Source organism: Ciconia boyciana, chromosome 20, assembly GCF_034638445.1.
Source record: "Ciconia boyciana chromosome 20, ASM3463844v1, whole genome shotgun sequence".
In the NCBI taxonomy this organism is placed as follows: domain Eukaryota; kingdom Metazoa; phylum Chordata; class Aves; order Ciconiiformes; family Ciconiidae; genus Ciconia; species Ciconia boyciana.
The window spans coordinates 7,506,605-7,524,988 of record NC_132953.1 but is presented as its reverse complement, the minus strand read 5'-3'; the positions used below and the strand labels follow the sequence as shown (position 1 = coordinate 7,524,988).

The window sequence follows — 18,384 nt, the reverse complement described above, 5'->3', positions numbered from 1 at the left end:
CGTTAGATTCCCCCCCGCCCCCCCATATTTCACACCTTCTAACAACTTAAAAAAATCCTGGTGCTGCATTACAGCTCAGCACACAGCAGAGCCCCCCGGACCGCTACAAAATGCCTGACTGTAACCAGGTGAGACCAAAACCACGTCAGTTCACCTCAGAGGACATTTATGCTCTGGATTTGCCATAGTTCTTTTGTTTGCAAAGACAGGAGAGGGGAGGAGACTGTAGTGAATTCATTTACGGTATCAGTCTGACAACGTGTCAGACACCCGCAGGGATATCCAATGTAATGCAGCAGGCCATAACCGTATCGGGAAAATTAGACCACTTCTGAGAAAAGCTTCCTGTTATTAGGCGCTGGGGTCTCCCTGACTTGCAGGAATTACAACCAGAATGATGCCGACTGGCCCGGGGTTGAAGACACGACTTCCACACTTCCACTCAATGCTGGTACAGTCTTTTTTTCCAAACGTGGAGTTGTTTAATTTGTCCCTACCTCACAATCTCTCTGAAAAGCCCAGTGAAGGAACAAGGAAATAAAATCCATATGGAGCAGTCTGTTGGGTCCTCTATGACTAAAGCCATCAACTTTTTCTTTTGGACACTTCCACACGTGAACGCCTTTCACGGTCACTTCTTCCGCCCCCTCCGCTCCGCTCCCCCCCCTCCCACAGCCACCTCCAGCCGGCAGATGAGGACGGAGCCCAGTGCCCAGCCAGCGGCACAGCCGGCTGGTCAGCCTCAAGGCTGCACTGCAGCCTAAGCCTTCAATAACAACAAGAGTCAGTTTACCAACACCTTTAATACCCGTTTGTCAATATTATGACAGGAGACGTTAGTTGTACATCGTACCTGACCACCATTCCGACATTCGACTCCTAACATCTCTTGAGATTGCCATGGTAAGATTTGAAGTGGCTGTCAAAGAGCTAGTATTGCTAAAACTAAAAAGCCCCTCAGTGTCCAATCAGCAAAGCTTTCTTAACGCATACCATGCCGAAGTAAGAGCATCTCGCAAAAGCCCAAGTGCACGCTCTTAAGTTGCAGCTGATTTATTGTTGCTTTGCCCAGAACCAGGCGATAGCCGAAGCAGCGAGCACGCCAACTAATATATCCAGCTCATTTCAGCGGCCAGAGTCAAGGCCCGCTTGCAAGATCACCTGTGCTCCAACGAGCCTGTTTCTTACATTGCTAATGCTCTTGCCTGCAGCCAGCAGAGCTGGAGGAAGTCATACAATACTGTTACGCGCTGGCGCTGCGTTAGAGCAACACTAGACTCTTGGACCGAGTTGCTTAGCAGCAGAGTTTTGGAAATGTAGTCGCATGCAGGAAGAAATCTGTCACAGCAGGCTACGCATCAAGAATGCCGTACGGCAGCGGCCACGGGCCCGCCTGCTGCGAAACCGAGCTGTACTTGCTGCAACACAGAGACCTCATTTGAGAGCAGATGAGGAATGAGACACACAGCCTACCTGCCAGGTTTTTAGGGAAAGACTCATCTCAAACATCAATAGGAAGTCTTCACAAAACTGCTAGGATATCAGAGCAAGCAGGTTTTAAGCGTTACTGAAAGTTTCCCTGGATTGTCATTTTGCTCTAATTCAGCCGTGACCTAAAAATGCAAGCGACAAGGAAAAATCGTACATTTCAGGTACACAGCTTCAAATCAGCCTCGGATTTGAATGCGAGTGGATTGAATTATTAAAAAGCAAAAGCTCGGCAGTGAAGAAAGTTAGTAGGCGGCGTGCACGAAGTGAAATGTTAAGAAACATGGTGTACTTTTGCTTTTGAATATTTTTAAGCAATACTTATAATGCAAAGGTCACTACTTGGACCGAGAGGTCTCCAATGAGAAGAGGGAATACCTTAACCCTGCTCACGTCAGAAACACGCACTGCGCAGCCAGCCTGGTGCACAGCAACAGGCCTCTCGACAAGTAAAGAGTAGCTGGCTATTTCTGAAGAGCAGCAACATGCATGCAGCAAAAGCAGCTCTGGTTTGGCTCTTCAGTCTTCCATACAACACAAGAAATCCTCCTGCCAGTGTAATCAGTAAGCTGCGATCAGGAAAAATAACTGGCATTGTACCAGGATGTGCAGCAGAGCCACAGGGAGCCCTTGCACCAGCTTTCGATTTATTTCCCGAGGCTCCTTAAGGGTTAAAGCAGAGGACTTCTGGAAGATATTAAGCACTGATGTCTTGGCTTCCCTTCTGCAAACAGCAACAACCTCCAGAGGAATCTGTCATCCCGTATAACAATCCCTTTCACTCAACCTCAGCGGCCCGTTCCCTTTGCCTTGCCACAGCCTAAGCAGCAGTGGCTCCGTGCTGAGCTATTACACCGAATTATGCCCACATTCCAGGGAGGAGGCCAGGTTCTGCAGCAACGCCAGCATACACAGCATTTTTAATATGCAGTTATATTATGTGCAGTTATATTCAGAAGCATAATAGTTCCTGTTAAAAAAGAAGGCTGTAAGAACATTAAATATCACATTGGGATCACAACGGTATCAGAGAAAATCTAAAGCGACAGATAAGATGGAACAAATCACTATATTCCACTTCATATGCCATCAAGTCCATTTGGGAATATGGTATTGTGGCCTTCGAGACATAAACTTGCACAGATAGTTTCCTAAGCCTGTAAGTGTTAGGTCTTTTCTAGACTGAAGCGAATCTACTTGGATATTCAGAATAATCCAAAAGCAATAGCTAACGCTACAACGCACCCTTGCAGAAAAGGGAGGTACCCGGTGGTACTGTTACAACTCAATGGCTGCCAGACAGCAAAAACTTGTACCCAGGGTACCCCCCCATGAATCACGACCGCTTCTCAAGAGGTCCACAGCTAGCTCTGCTCCCCACGATGCCAGTGAGAACGCCGAATGCTGTACACTGAGGAACCGGTACCTAACAATCGTCAACTTTTCCCACAAATACCTGCATGCCACCATTTAGAAAGGCTGCTAAATAACCAGAAAGACAATGAAATCAGAGCTATGAAAGCTACGTAGAAATCTCATCTGACGGGCAAAGTCCCGAGGCAGCCGTTAACTATCAGCACATCAAGGTTTTGAAGATGATCCACAGAAGCCAAAGATTTCAGATGCATGAAGCGTTCACGTGTGCATCGACAGCCTGCCCTTAGCAGGGGCCGAACCTGCAACGCGGCTGCGACGGAAGGCGCGCTGCGGAGCACGTGGCACTGCAGCCTGGCCGCGCCGAGCAGGACTGCCCGGCTGCAGCGCGTGCTGACACCAAACGCGTCCGTCGTTACTCTGACGGGGCACGGGCAGGGGGAAAGGCACTGCCAGGGGGTGAGCTCATTCCCCATTCAGTTTCTGTACGTAAGTAAACACCGCTCCCTCACCCGGTGCCTTTAAGATCACAATTAGAAGGCGATAGCATCGCATTTATTTCTGCGATTATTTTTGCAGGTGCCAAATGCATTAATGCTACGGGGTCCAGAGTATACCGAGCGGGAAGGGACCAAGATTTTGACAGGAAAGGGAAGGATAAAGCAAAATGCCAGATCTAGATGATGTATTCAGAAATTTTTAGACACTGCGTTTCCAGCAACAGCCTTTATACGTTTGCCACGATTAGATGGCAGTTTCTATGGGAACAAATAAGCAGTGGCCCCGTCACAAGATGTCTTGTAAACGGCACTTTCTTACGGCTTAGCGTGAAACGCACCATCCACTCGGTACATCTGGAGATGTAGGCTCCCAGGCTCCTCAGCGTGATCATGTCTGAAATGCTGAGGGCAGCGTACGTGTGCATTTATGATGAATATCCACTGCTTTGCAAGACTGTACTAGCCGTCAGGATTAATGTATTCTCAGTGGCAGCCAACCCATTCGACATCTGCTTTAATTTGGGAAACTTCTGCCCGTATAAATGTTCATTCTGGGAGCGGTCCTTTTCTTTGTGAGAAATGCAGGCGGTAGTGGACTGCTAGTGCCCCAACCGAACTAGCATCGACCAGCCGAGAGAAGATGCCCACCTCTGGGAAAGGTACGGCAATTTGAAGAGAAAAAGCACCGTGAAGACTAAGCACTTCTTCCCTTCTATGCCAGACAGTAGATCTCAGTTTTTCTCCGGACCACCCATCCTCTTCCCCTCCAAAAACATCCCCAAATACCTACAGGCTGAACTTTAGCGACTGATGAAGCCCCTGAGCCCATTAAAGCCCGAATCACAGAAAGATTTCTCATGTTGCAGCGTAGCCTAGAAAAGATTTCTCCAGATCAAGTTATCAGCTCGTGAGGCAAAATTAAAACAGATACGCCAAAAGTACTTTCAGTACAACGCCAGCATTGTCGTTACGCTCAAAAGAGTCCAGTGTTTGTGTGCGCGTAAGGCACCAATACACACGGTATCGAATAATGAACACTGGTTTCAAATCTCCAGGCGGTGCCAGATCTGCACACCTCCAGAGGAGAGACCCAAGCAACGGCAAGCATTCGCTCCTGCAAAGCGAGTCTGTGAATCGGGCCCGGGGCCAGCAGCGAGGGGCAGACAACCACAGCATCTCTGCTGCAGGTTCACTTACTAGTCAGTTCAGCTACTGCCTGCTCCGAACAGTTCTTGAAAGGCTGTAGTTTACCTCTCAAAGACGTCTCCATCAATAACATGTTTACTGCATGCTTGCAAAACCTAGTAACTTTAGTCTGCATTTGGCTCAAAAAGGAATGGAAACGATCAAGCCAATGCAACACAAATTTTTAGCCCTAAAATGTCAGAATTCTCATTGCAGTCACAAGAATACAGAAGAAAGCAATGTTCTTCTCAAACCCACTGCCTCCGCTTACTATCTCCACTCCTTCAGTTGATTAAAAAATCCCTCGATCAGCTGATTGAGGGAGGGTTAATGCTATTGTCAGGAAGATCTGTTCCACACTCCTCTGGGCCTGAAAGCAACCGTGGCTGCCTCCATCCCCCTGATTACACAAAAGAGCATTTTCAGACTCAGCAAAGGTTCCAGAGTATCGCCACCCCTCACTCCAAAACTGTTATGAAATGAAGTGGAAATTTTTAAGAAGAGAAGCCAAAAGTGAAACTGTAAGGAATGTAGCCTTCAACACATTAACCCTCAACAGCCAAGAAAAAAAGAAATCCAAGCACCGGATAGCCCCTTTCTCGCCCTGATCTTGATGTGCTTTGCAGGAGAAGCAAACCAGGTCGTGCCAGTGTTAGTACCACGAGTTTCAGGCAAGCTGCCTCCTCCATGCCCCCGCCCCATCTATTTCTCATTATTTGCAGTGACTCAGAAAGACATTTACTAAATACACTAAAAGTAGTGACCTTAAAACCTCAAGCCGGTCACAGCAGCTTCTCTGCTGGCGAGAGAGCAGGCAGCGCGGTGGTACGGCTGCCCGTAAACCAGCACACCCAGGGAACCGCCTGGCTGGGATCTCACTCCACCGTTACCATCCGTCACCCTGCCCTGCAGGGGACCTTCTTGGGGGCACTGCTGAAAACGAGAGCCTCTACGGGCACAACAGGAACAGCAAAGTCAAAGCTCAACTTGTCTGACGTTTGCGACCTATTGATCTTCCCCGGACTCCTCCAAACCCCCGTGAGGTGGGAGAACCACTGGCTGCCTCCGCCCTTCTGCTTTCAGCAGCGTTTACAAAAGCACAAAGGAAGACGCATGGTTGGCAACTTATGTTCGATCATAAAATTTGGCTTAAAATAAACCAACGTTCTGTGGTGGAAGATTAGCGGGAATACCAAAGCGAAGTCAGAAATTTCTTCACTCTTAACAAGCAAGAAGCTCCTAGCTTGCTGAGGACAAACACGCCCCTGCAGTTACTTCCACTAGCAGTCACCAGTGATGTCAGAACACAGCACCTGCCTCTTGGAGCTTTAGGAAGCTTGGTTCTCCCCCAAAACACACAGAAAGATCAGGTTAAAATTTAATTTTGTTTCATAACAAAGCAAGCTTGACAGAAGATCCTTCCACAGCAGTAACTGCACGGACCAACTTTTTAAAGAATCACCTTTCACTTTGGTACAGAACTGAATTACAGCACTAGAGAAGCCTACAAGCCACCTCCAACAAGAGTATCTGATTTCCCTTATCAGGAGAAACAACTTAAACCCACAGATAACACACTCAGGAGTTGAAAACCGACTTCAAGCCAAAACGTGATACAGCAGCAGCCTCTCAGGGGAGTGTGGCACAGCATGGTCCGAGCAAAACGGCACCCAGACGGACAACTGCTGTGCCACAAGAAAAGCCTGCCAAAGCCGCGGGGGAACGGGCTCTCGCCGTGGGTCGGCATGCATCCTGTGCCAGATGTTGATTGCTACTTCATTGCAGAGGAAAGAGCCTTGGAGACGAAGGGCACTGCTGCAAATCTCCCGTCCTCAAGGACCCCCCAGTTGTACAACACACGATACCTCTTCACACCGCTCACGCAGCAAGCGAGAGCCCTTAAGACGCATGTTTTCCCCTTCTGAAGGTGGATAAGCTGAGGAGTCCTCCCAAGAGCTCAACAAGCAAAGGGGGTAAGCATTTGTCTGCAAAGAGGAAAGAGCCCTGATCAAGGGTTATCGTAAGGGGCAGAGTGGAGATTTTATTTCCAGCTTTACTGGCAAAGCAGGGACAATATCATCACCCGTACTCTTGTAAGAGAGAACCAAACGGTCACAGCAACCAGGAAGTCAGCTCGTGTTCATCATTCACCTTTCTCCTCAAGCTGAAGCATAACACAGCTCCTCAGAGGAGTTAATTCAGGTGAGGACAGGACAATTCCGGAGCTTCACACTAAACGCCCAAGCAACCCACCGCTTTCCAAGTACCACCCGCAGCCATTAACCCCAGGTTGGTGACATTACGTGGCAAAGGGCCAAAAAAAAAAAAAAAAAATCACAAGCGGCCACAGATGTCACGGTGTTATCACTGCCGCTCCATCTATGCCAATCGAACACGTTACTCTAGTCCAAGGAGCCGGCAGCTTTGGCTGGCAAAGCGGGAGACGGGCAGCAACCACGGGCTCAGGTGTCCGGAGAGTTCTGAGCGGGGTTTCTGCCCTCAGCACCAACGCAGCCCTCACGTGCGTGACAAATAACCGTCGCTGCACCCCAGCCCTAAAACTTAACGCAAGGGACAATGGATTATTTTTGGAGCATGGAGACACTGCTATTTTGAAAGCAGACTTCAGTGCTGTAGTACCGAAATCCTAATTGTGGCTGCTGCTTTGCTTTGCCACCGTAAATCCTGTTCCGAGGGAGTAAGACAGCAGCCAATACATGAGCGTAGGCATTGCACAACTGGGCTTCTACAAGCACTTGGTGTGAAGAATAATGTTCTTAAAAGATTTAATTTCTAGGGAATGTTTAAATACTGAAGAGTAAACACTGAGTCAGAGACATGCACTAAATACAGGTAAATGCAGCAGGGGCACGTGGAAGCAAAGCCGCAGCCTGGAATTCACTCAATACCTCTCCTTGTACATGTGAAATTCAGGGCCCGACAGAGGACAAAGCCTCTTTTATACGTGCAGAAACTGCAAGAAAACAAAACCCAAACAAATAAAGCCAATCTACAAATCCGTTTGGGGGTCTTAAAACAAGCCGGCAATACACAGCTTCGTGTGTCTGAATTTTCAGTGTTTGAGCTTTTTCTTATGCATAAAGCACAATGGTCAGACAGCAAGTACTCACAACTCAAGGAATCATTGGGCAGAACAGCAATGCAGGAGAAGAGGTGGGTCAACGATCACTGCAAGGGTCTGGGAAAGTACTGTGCATCTTTGGGGAGGTGACTCTGCACGGCGAGTATCGCTCCCTTCCATGCGTTAGGTTGAACAATCTGAACATACGGTGGTTTTCCCATTTCACTGTATTTCCGACTTCTTACAGCAAACAGGTCAGCAGCAATTGCACCAGGAAGCCAACAACACATTTTGATTTTTCTTTCAGCAGACTGACAATATTTGCTTTCACAAGAACAAACCGATGCAGCTATTGAATTATTGTTCTTATCCCAGATCTTATAGTAGAGCAAGATGCACGTAAAAGCAAAAGAACTATATATTAAGGTAACTCTCCAGTTCAAACAGCCACAAAACACAGAGGTGTGTGTATTTTCTACAAATTCTTGCTGGCCATACACCACATAGATAACAGGCGTTTTCTGGTACCAAACCACCCTTCCTAGAGTGCACCGCCAGGAAATAATGCTCTGTTTGGCAGTATCCAGTGCTCACCAGAAGCACCAAGCTTCCCTCTGCCGAGCGCATCCTAGCACGTAATGGCATTTGTTAACACCCTTACGCAGCTAAACTACGATTTCATAACAAGCTCAGCAAGCCATGACAAAAGCGGAAGGCACAGCTGGAAGCTCGCACAATCTCTGCAACTTCAGAAACACAGACGAAGCGGGCTAGTTCAGCACATCCACCCAGACAGGGCTTTCCCCATCGACTCCCAGGCTGCCTACCTCGGGCTGCCCAGAGGCGCAACGCCGGCGCGCCCCTGCCCTCGCTTCACGTCCAAACAAAGTTCGAGCCACTCTTGGCCACGGGATTTTTGCCTCCTCAGAAGGGGAAGGGGACCACAGGAGGTTCTCTGCAAACTTGGCAGACCATGTGGGAACCGACACAGCCAGGGTGGGCAAGCTGGAGCCACGAGAACAGTTTTGGCTCCTAAACTAGAAGCCTGAAAAATTGGAAGTGGCACTCCATTTGTTTAAATTACCTTCTGAAACCACGCTCCATATGTGGGAATAAACAGTCACTCTGGTAGCCCTAAACACAACCGGGAGTAAATTGTTCCAAGATGCACATCTGCATTTACCAAAGATAAGACAGATAGGCTGCCAAGTCAGGATTTGATTTTCCTTACAAGACTTCTTTTTTTAAAGAACTCTTAACTGAAAATGGCAGCACAGAAAGGTACTATATAGGGAACAGATCACCGTCACCCCTACCTCGTGCAAATAAAGGTCTCCGTCTGTCCTGCTGCCTTCTGCAAGCAAGGACCACCGAACAGAGCACGCCCTGTTTGTCCCTCTCACAATGTACTTACATAGCCCACGTCACCCTGGATTCCAAGAGAAAAAGAAAATCTCTCCCTCACCAGCCTGCAGAAAGAGCGGTTTCAGGAATTCAGTTTCACGTTTTATGCGTCATGCCCACATCGGCATGATTCTGAGGGCAAGAGAAAAAAGCTTTTGCATTTAATCTGTGAAGCAGCAGAGTCTCTGTAGCCCTCATACACGTCAGCTCCCAGGAAAGATGTCTAACCTTTCCACAGTCATTTTTAGTGCTACAGTGGAAGAGAGGTACCGAAGTCCCGGCCACAGCCGGGAAGGCAGATGACGTCAAGCAGGTGAAGTCCGTCTTCGGGGTAATTTCAAAAAGCACAGCACACCGAGAGAAGGGAAGCCTTGGTCTAAGGTAGTACAGCTACTCCTACGCTTTTGACTGGACTTCACCTACTGAAGAACTAACGCAGAGAGCAGATGAGAGATTAGCTCACGTTGATCCGTTTTAGAAGCGCAGCAACTGTTGATGCGAAGCGCACCGGAGGGGCTTTCGGGCATACAAATTCTTTTCTGCACATATGATGCTATCGACTGAGACTGGAGGTCAGCTACCTGGATTCTGGGACAGTGATGGGATTGGGTCGAAGTACTCCAACGGCAAGGAGCAACTATCTTTTATTCTGCACACATACTGGCGGATCTAGAAAGGACAAATGCTCAGCATCCCACCCAAAACCTTTGGTGAGAGCAACGTAAACTGCAGGACAAATGTCTCCCACAGTTGGGAACGTTATAGAAGAGTTGGGCAAGCCTACGCGGCTACGGCTCAGTCAGCTATCTTCCAGGGAAGAAATCTTCTCCTATATAGGCCAGTTCTACCCGAGTTCTTTATTCATCACTACGCCACTTTGAAAGCAGTTTCTTCATATTCCTGCCCATCCGTAAAACGCAACAAAATTAAGAGTACAGATGCAAGCTTTGGAGTGATTCTTTCTTATCATAAGGACTACCGGAGTCCCGGCTTGAGGGCAAGATCTCCATTCTGGAGCAAGCCCGCTCCATCCTTACCAGGAACAATGCCAGCATACTGGCAGTTTTTTTACAGGCTGCCTAGCCCTTGAGCTCTAACGCTTTAAAGTACTCGTCCCCGTTGTGCTGTACAGTCAGAGGGGATTTTAGTGAGCAGCTCATACTGTATGGATATCGAATGACACGTCCAGTAAAACAAGCTGCTTGCCTTCTAAACCTGGAGTATCACAAGACCACTACATAAATGTCAAGAACAGCAGCGCCTGCTGAACAGCCGCAAGCTCACTTGTTGCTTGCTGGCTAACATTAGGACACGGTCACCAAACAACCGCATTTGCGGCAAAGCGGGTACAGTACCCTGCTTATTTAAGCCTAAGCACCACTCAGTTGCTCAGGTAACCTAAACGCAGCATATGCCACCAGGCCTGCAAATAATTAAGCACAGACCACCAGCACTACCTGGTCTGAGCAGCGATCGGGATCATTGCGAGGCATCTCTTTCTGAAAAGAATTTCTGAAATTCTCTTTTTCCAGCGCTCGAACCAACTTTGAAAGCTTTCGCTCAATCACAAAAAAAAGTGAGCAAAGACCGGGTCTGTTTTTTAGAAACTTTTGACTTCACACAATTAGAGTTAGATCTGTTTTCATTTACGAGGCCATATTCTATAGCTAAGCAACGTTCTTCTGCATCGAGTCTCTTAGTTTTGTAATTCTGCTTATTAGGTGATACGCACATTGGTCAAGGCATTTCCAAAATACATCACTGTTTCCGAAGTGCATGATCAAAAAAGGTTGGAAGTTGATTTAACAAGCCATTTACCAGTATTGGGCAAGATACTTATGGCAGCTGTACAAGAAAGCGTGGAAAAAGCGTAGCAATCGAAACGCAGCACCTTGCTTCTTCACACTTGTATCAACATTTCACCCAAATATTGACTACTTGGCCTTAGGTAGCTAATTTACAAGTTAACTGCGTTCTTCCACTCTTTAGCATTTTTAACCTAGCATGCACTTCAAGTCCGAGATGCCTGAAACAGCTGTAGCACCGGAGAAAATGGTGATATTAAAGAAAAAGAAAAAAGAAATCTAGAGCTGCATAAAGGTTCCATAATACAAAATCTTTCCGTGCAGCTGCAGAGCCGTACATAAGTGCGATGTAGCTCTCTGCTGAGCACATACTGAACCAATTACACAGGAGCCTCATAAGACCCACACAACCTCAGGAGCTATCACATTATAGATCCTTATGTAAGGCACAATGACGTAAATAAAGTCTCCCTTGACACATGGAGGGTGCAAGATGAGCGAGCCTGCAGGAATTTCAGATCACATTTCCGATCTCCCTTATTCGTTCATTTGTATCATTTCTGATGACCTTGCTCTCCAGGGACGGACATTACCAGAAGCAGATAAATGAGATTTCTATTAAAATATAGCAGCAAGAAAATAAAGGCACTGTCTCGCAAAGCTGATTATTTTTTCTCTCTTTAAATGCAGATGAAAACTAGCTTATTTACCGACTGCAAGACTGGTAACACTAACAATCATCGCTGCCCTCAATGCTAGAAACCAGATAACCCAGGGAGTTTGCATTTCAGCTGCAGCATCTCTTCTTGGGAAGAGAGACAACATCATGAGAAACATCCAGGCTAGTGAAGAAGCCCCCAAGGCAACATACTATTCCGTCCCTCCCCCTCCTCACTCCTCCCCCTCTGTCCCCTACCTCCACAAATCCCAACAAGTTTATTTCCATGTGGACTAGTTAATCTCTTATCCTCTAGACACATCCAAGTAAATTTAAAACCACACATCAAAATCCTAACCAGCTAAGATCAAAAGACAGTGCTAAAATAGACCTTGGGCTTATTTCAATTCAATCCCAGCACCATTCAGCCCAGCAGCAGGATGCAGGAAGATGTCAGCCACTGGAAGAAAGAGGAGAACACCCTCTGTGCCTATATACTACTTTTTACCTTGTTTCGGAGTATGCAATGGGAACACACAGGCCAGGAAGCCGACCTGCTCTCAGCAGCCTCATTCGTGCACGCTTGCATCAGACGTGCAGCGTCTCGTTGTTGCTCAGGCCACGCGTGCGTGAGGGGGTGCTGCTCCTGCAACCACAGCATGTGCCATCGTCTTTCCAGGAAAATCGCTTTCAACACAGGCATTTTTCCCCGAGTGTCTGCCTCACGGATGGAAGAGCATGCAAAGCTGAAGGGTATTTCAAACCATGATATTCAGCAGAAATACAGCTTCCCCTTCCTCACCCAGTCTGCCATGCTTGGCTTGCTTTCAAAGGCCTAAGGTTTAGAAGCATCCATTTCAAGGGGTTACTCGCACTCTTAAAAGGGCTAAGAGTATGAAAAGTGACATCTGCTTTCCCTACCAAAAGTCACTCCACCTCCACCAAGGCCAATGGGACTCAGGAGCAGCCGTGAAAAACTCAAGACACCTTTTCCCAAGCAAAGTTACCCATCCCTACCGGTACCGAATCGAAGCGCAGCCAGGCAGTACGCAGCCAGCCGTCCACTTAGACAGCTTCTAGTTCAGAGCACATAAACCAGATCCACTAGCGCAAGCTAACCACTTTCAAATCAGTCAGCAAAAACACCTGTGCTGCTGTCCTGCGTGAAAGGCACCTGACAGCGTTTGCGGTGAGCAGGCAGAAAGCCTCAGATTTCCCCCCGCAAGCGGCGAGGAGAAAGCCAAGCCTCGAAGAATGGCACCTTGATGAAAGGGGCTTTCCCTGTTTGCTGGCTACAATTTTGCTAGAGTTGGGGTAGCGAAGGGAGGAACGAGGCGAGTGGAGCTGGCACAGCCACGGAGGTCTGTGCAGCGCAGAACTGTCTGTCTGTCTCTCCAGAGATAACAGCCTCTTCAGTCACATTAGCTTGACCTTCTATGATTCAGGTACAAAATGGAAACAAGTTTCTACTCTAGCACGTACCAAAAATTCCTTAAACGCAACAGCAGCCTCAGGGAAAACAAGAACTTTTCCCTGGTTATGGAATGTGGTAGAGTCTTAGAGAATAAGTAACAGTGACATCTGAGATAACTCTAAGGGGCTAGGGCCAGTACATGCACCTTCTAAAGAAACCACAAGCCTGCTACGGAGCAAGTCACTCCCATCAGCAAGGCTCTACAAAAACACGTTTCTTACAAGCTACAGCTTCCACTCGTTACGCGTCGCATTCCTCTTCTCTTACCCAGACACAACCGTCAGGCTCGGAGGTCAAACTATAAAACCTGTCTATAAAGTAATTAGCTGCCCCATCATATCATACAAATGGCCTGTGTATCCCAGGGAGTTGCAAAGGCAAGACCCATCGTTCCGGCAGGATGAACGACTTGGAAATGCTTAAAATTTGACATCATGTTACGAGAAGTTTAAATAATAACAGTTTCACATCCTAACGCAGGTGAGTATAGCTTTAGGGTCAGCGTCAGGAGCAATGCAGCCAAAGAGCGTTCAAGTGCAACAGCCACGGCAGTGAGTGGAGCCAGGGGAGATAACAGTATTAAATGTCATCCGAAGAGCAGAATACGAGCTATGCTCGTCACTGCACACGCAACACCTGCTACGGGCTGGGAAGTTCAAAACTACCGATGGGCACAGAATATTTAAACGCTGCCAAGCTGAAATCGTTTTCGAGCTTACTGTTCAGGAACAACTAGTCCACGGACCACAGCTCACCAGCGCACGGAACACGATGGCAAGAGGCAATGGGTGCACGTAAAAACAACTGCAAACCAGACGGTGAGCTGGCATCGTGCTCCACGAGTAGGAAGATGCAGCTGCTAACAAGCAAGACAGGCAAGCAACTCTAAGAAGATGCGGTGTACCTCGAGTGGAGTTCTACAGCCACCGAGAAAAACACCCACATTCGCAAGACTTGGGGGACAACCTGGAATTATCTTCCAGCAAACCTTCCAGGATACAATCATCTCTCACAATCATACCATTGCAACACGGGCTCTGACCCTGGCAGCTGTAAGACTGAGCTGCGCCCGCTAGTACGGAACATGCCTCATTTCTGGGTAGTGTGTTTTGCAAGCTGCAACACTGTCCAAAGAACAGCTATCAAGGGACAAAACCAAGCTGCAATAATGATACTCGATCACAAATTTGCACAAGCGGTTACACAGAGCGTCAAGCACAGTCCCAAAGCTAAATGCCAAACCGGCCGGTGTGCTTAGCCCACGGAAACCCAAACAGAGAGCTGACAGAATAGCTGTTGAAGCAAAATGAACGGCAGCACAGCACCTCATAGGATGAGGACCAAACATCACAGCTTCTACCCAGCCTCTCTGGTCATGCTCTCCTCTCCTCCCTCCGCCACGTTCATCTCACTGTACTTGAGAACTCTTGCTTTCGTCTGTCTGAGGGGAAGCTGGCTAGCTGAGGGTAAACAGTTCTGCTTCGTCCCTCTAGGGAAAAAGAAAGAAAAAAAGCTTTCCAGCGTCACTGAAATGGAATGTGAGGGAACTAAGTGCACTTGGTAGGGGGAGAAAAAGGACAGCCTTACACTCCAACCTGCTTGTACACAGCACTCAGCTGCAGAGAACACAAGCAGAGCGTTCAACAATGCATCTGGGCTTGTGCTTTAGGTCCCTTTTGCTCTGAGGGTCTGAAGAGATATTTTGGTTCATAGAAAAGTTATGTTAATCAAATGAATCATTTGATAGGAATGTACAGTCATCCCAATGCGATGGAAAATCTAGAGATTAAAATGTTCAATCTACGCATCCAGCATAAAAGGTTAGAGTAACACTTTTTGAAAAAGCATTACTCATCCCTGCTTCAGCTGTACATCACTGCAGAGGTGTGGAGAAAGGAGGATGAACAGCATCAATAACTTATCAGCTGCGGTACAAAACAACCAGGTAAGAGTCATAAAAAGCATAAAGCAAGACCTAAACCACCTCGAACGTAAAAAGCCTTTGTGCAGTGGGGCCGCCTGCTAGTCACTGAATCTTGAGGCGGATGATATTTGTGGCAGGTTTTCAGCTCTATCCCACTCTTACTGTATCCGAAGACATGCACGTCGTGGTGGCAGACCTGCACACTTCTGCAAGCCTTACAAGAATTTCCCTGTCTCAAAGAGCTGACAGAGGGTTTGCTGAAGCGCTGTAGCTATTTACCTGAGGAGAAAAAAAGAAAACAATGCAAGTCTTGGTTGAAAACAGCACGAACTCTGCATTACACACGTGCTTTCCTAGGCTTCTGAAGCTACAGTCGAGGAGCGCAGATATACTGTTACAGATCAGAGTTTTTGCAGTGGCTGTTTAAGGAAATTAATTTACAAAGATTAAGCACCATAAGCGATGCTACATATGGCCCATTCTTTACTAGGGGTTACATAATGAGTTTTTGAGTCACCCATTCCAACTTGATTTTACAATCCCATCGAGATCACATTTTATGATCTCAAACGTACGGCACACAAGCAGACCACCTCCTTACACAGACCCAGCCCTCTGCATTGCCATTCCGCAGGGAGTCTGGAAGACAGGCAGCAAATTCACCCCAACAGGGGGTAAGCTGGAACCTCTCCCATGCCACACACCCTCCTAAAACCCCTCCTCGACTGTATTCAGGTCTGTCGAAAAGTAATGCAATGAAGAGAGCATATGGATAGATCCAAAGATATTCTGATTCATTACTGAATGCCAGCAGACATATTGCTGTAATTAGCCTCTAGCTCAGTCACAAAATTTGCTTCTGAAAAGTCTTTGAGCCAGCAGATCTGGTTATATAAAGCTCAGACCCTTCCTCTTTCGCATGAGCTGGTAGTCTTCTCGATGGGTGACTGGTGTTTGCTGGTAAAACATTCATCCCTCCACAGACGAAGACGATGCATCTAATCAAAACAACTTCCCTGCCCAACAGCCTGCTGGTGGTCTAGCCAAAGCTGGCATTGCCAGCTAACGCCCAATTACAAAACGTCTGCCAAAGATCAGAGTCTCCATCAGAAGGGGTCTTGCTCCGAAGAGCAAGGACCAACCAGCCTGGCAAGCAGCCAGCACCAGGGACCGACGGTTCTGCACAAGAAAGCCTGTTGCACCCTCGCTTCCACACAGAGCCTACGTCTCGAAGCGAGCCAAAACGACGTTTCAGAAACAAAGCTCACGTACCGTAAACCCATGCACGTGTTCCTTTACTGTGACATACCCTACTGCCGTCAGGGTAGCGCATCATTCTTTGCCTTAGCACACCTTACCAACTGAACTGGCTGACCAGGCAGCCAAACAGAAAAGGTTCACTAAGTTACTGAGCGCTTTTAAGTAACTGCAGGTTACTGCTGAATGTTCTTTATATCTTTTATCTAAACAAAATGTTACAGGACTAGGCTTGTTTTATGCAACAACGCCCTTGTAGCTTCTACTCCTGATAGCGAGCAAGCAGTTAGTTCTGTACACCTCACTGAGTGATCAACTGGCTTACCTTTTTCCACCTTTTACAAACCAATGCCCAAAAAACTTAAAAGATATTCTGTCTTCTGAGCTGTGCCTCCCCTTTTTTGTTTCGTTACTAATAAATACACAGCAGGATTCCCCCCCGCCCCTCCAAGATTCTCATAAACTCCTTGCGGTTTAAGCTTTACTGGAAACCATGCTTCCTACCTTGCTAGTTTTTCATATTACGCTCCCTCTCTCATGAAGCAATTTAGATACTTAAGTAGTAAGTCAGAAGTGAAAGGAAGGTTCTTAATCACGAGATCTAAACAAAACCGGCCCTTCGTCAGCTCGTAGCTCCTGATAACTACCTCATCTTCTGGTAAAAGTTGGCTAACACACTACGTTATCTTTACACCCTCGCTTGTCTGAAGGAGGTCAAACAAACATGTTGTACTTTCCTTGCAGAAGACCAGCAGTACTCCTGTGGTTGGTTAATACTTGCAGTGGAGGTGTATTAAATCACTAAGCTATAGTAACTCGGCAGCTTGCAGTCACCTGGAAATAACCAAGGTCCCTGTCCTAAAAACAATGGTCTGAAGAGACAAGTCAAGTGCAGCAAGCCACAATGGCACTGAAATACAGTTACACACGCCCAGCACGCCCTCCAATTACTCCTCAGAAACTCGCCGGCTTCTTAGTGAGAGTGCAGCTCTAGATGTGCTTTATCCAGCAATTCTCAGCACAAAATACATAAACAGTCCCTGGAGCTCAGATGGAAACCGATGCCTATCCCCTCCCAGGGGAGTTCCCTCATCACTAGGCTACAAAATCATGTTCCCTCTTGCTTTCAGTCTTTGATGATACAAATCTTACGTTCCTTCCTACACAGTACCCCAGTTTCAACACGAGAGGTAGAGCATCCCCTCCCTTCTTAGCCTGTAGCTTAGCGATTAGGGCACTCTCAGAAGCCAGAGTCACGGCTGCCCCAAGGCTCACGGAGATGGCTCGTCTCTGGTACCGCAGTCAATGCAACTTCCCATCTCCCTTTCCCTCACCTGTGGGGTGCCAGTGTTCACCGGCGACGGATGACCTCGGGTGCAGCTAACGAGCCACACGCAAGCTCCGAGTTGGAAGACGCTCCAAAAGCACACGCATCTGCCCCGCGTATAGACTGGCTCTTCCCATGAGAGCAGGATGCTGAAGAAAAGGGCCAAGCTGTTCAAGAGCAGAAGTCATTCCGTTTTTCTCCTCGTAGCAAATCAAAGCCACACAAGAGCATTTTGCTTAAGGAGACTTGCAAAAGGAGAGGACAGCCTTAAAAGCCAGCTTTTAAATAAACAAACGAGAGAAAAAACAGGTACATTGAGAAGTACTGCCTCATGTATGAAGTTTTAAGCATCTTGGAGCAAGACGAAACTCCATCTGCCTAGCACCACCAGTTAATTCCCTCTCGAATACAAGCGTCTCAACGCGAACCAGAGCTGCGTCCAGCCAGCACACAGGTATCGCTCAAGTTTCTGCTGGCAAATGCCTGCTTCCTCCACGCGTCCTGCAGCTCAATCATTTAGCAAAATGTCAGCTATTTCTCGGTTTTTAAGGCAAGCGTCTAATCTTCAGAGTTTCAGATGACTTCCGAAATACTGACTTGGCTCTCTAAAAATCTGGAAGTCAAAGAAATCCTTTACTTTTTCCACCCTTGCAGTTAACACCACTCCTATACTTTGAGATCCTACGCAGCTGCTTTGCTGTTTCCCCAGTACCAAAAGCACAGCAGAAGGTTTCACCAGTTACTTCTTCAGTCCAAGCACAACGAACCCAGAGGTGCTGCCTCCACAGCTTCAGCCCAGGCAGTAACCTGGGTTTTCAGAGCATCTCACCGATGATCACCCAAAAGTGAGGTAATGACACAGCAGCTTTACAAGCTACAGGAGACCATTTCAGTGGCTGACAACAT

The 18,384-nt window shown here is 47.5% G+C and overlaps 1 protein-coding gene across 5 annotated transcripts in view; it reads right to left on the bottom strand.

Annotated features, from left to right (window-relative positions):
- Positions 1-18,384, bottom strand: part of SIK3 (SIK family kinase 3) — a 91,596-nt gene that overhangs the window by 52,871 nt on the left and 20,341 nt on the right. The gene's annotated exons all lie outside the window — the stretch shown is intronic.